This window comes from Octopus bimaculoides, chromosome 15, assembly GCF_001194135.2.
Source record: "Octopus bimaculoides isolate UCB-OBI-ISO-001 chromosome 15, ASM119413v2, whole genome shotgun sequence".
Lineage (NCBI taxonomy): Eukaryota > Metazoa > Mollusca > Cephalopoda > Octopoda > Octopodidae > Octopus > Octopus bimaculoides.
In genome coordinates, this window is record NC_068995.1 from 25,949,564 (window position 1) to 25,951,367 (window position 1,804).

A 1,804-nucleotide genomic window follows, 5' to 3' on the forward strand; every position below is an offset into this window, starting at 1 on the left:
AATGGCTCGTAATGAGACGCAATTTAGGGCAGCTGTGTCAAATTCTCTTATACACCAGATGTGCCATCAAAACTCTTGATTGGACCATGTCAGGTGGGGGAGAAGAGCCATGCAAGGAACGTGAAAATCACGGTGGTGCACCAGCATGACCGCAGCCACTTGGCTGAAACACATAAATAAATAAATAAATAAATATACATATATATATATATACGTATATACATATATGTATATATATACGTGTGTATATATATATATATATAATACAATGACATATATATATATATATACGTATATACATATACATATATATGTATATACATATATGTATATATACTTGTGTGTGTGTGTGTGTGTGTGTGTGTGTGTGTGTGTGTGTGTGTGTGTGTGTGTGTGTGTGTGTGTGTGTGTGTGTGTGTGTGTGTGTGTATGTATGTTTTCTTGGCTTTCTTTTGCGAATTTCTCACCAATCAAGAAAGTGCCCGTTTCTAGCCTAGAAGTAAAATTCTTTCATCGACGTTTAAACAGCAACAGACTAGTCTTTTATATATGTATATATATGTATCCGCGCATGCAGTTACGTTTGCATATAATATACATGCATATACTTAGTACATATATATGGGTGCAAGCATGGATGACATTGTATATGTGAATCTTAGCCGTTAAATATCTTAAATGTTTAATCTATTTTCATACTGAAGCAGTTTATGTTCATGTACCCAAAGCTATAGCGTGGGAGGAATACTATCAGATTTCTCATCAATTCTTTCCTAACTTTTAACAAGATATTGTTATATGGTGCATGTATGTATGTATGTATGTACGTACGTATGTATGTATGTATGCATGTATGTATGTATGTATGTATGTATGTGTGTACATATATAAGTATACATATATACGTATGCACGTATGTATGCAAGCACATATATACATGATATTATATAGACTTTTATGAGATATAGGATTAAGATGGTGCTGAAGAGCATACCAGCGAAACATGGTAGCCTACACGATTAATTATCTTGTATTGCTTTCCAGATACAAGTATATATGTATGTACGTGTATATGTGTGTGTGTGTATGTGCATTTATTACATATATATATATATATACACACATACATACATACATACATACATACTTACATACATTTATCCTTGTATCTAGAAAGATATACGAGATAATTTATCGCATGCGATATCATGTTTCGCGGGTATGGTCTTCAACTTAATTCTACGCGGCATCAAATAGTTGCATGTAGAATAAAATACGTGCGTGTGTGTGTGTGTGTGTGTGTGTGTGTGTCGGATGTTCTTTCTTACGCTCTCAACTAGAGCCAACATGGCATCATTGGCGAAATATTTGTGCTTATATATAATTGTATTGTGGGAATGAGACGGAAAGAAATGAGAGATATTGAATGCAGATTGTGAATGAATGATTTACGCTATCATTTTCTGAATGTAATTAATTTCATTTGTCATTGTGTTTAGGGGCGGGTATGCTAAACAACTGACAATATTAAGATGTTTATTGAAGCAATAGTTGGCTATGCGATGGTGAAACATAAAAACAATCGTGATCCTATCTACCTGTCCACCTAATCTAAGTTATCCACGTAATCTACGAGATATGTGATGCACCTTTGCAGGTTTATTGTGACTCAGCATGTGAACATTGTAAAATGTATAAGTGATTCATAATTAAACCCTATATTTATTTTATTCCGTTTATTAAGTGTTGTGTATATATAAGTACATTGGGCAAGAGGAAAAGAAAATTGGTCGAGGAGACATCG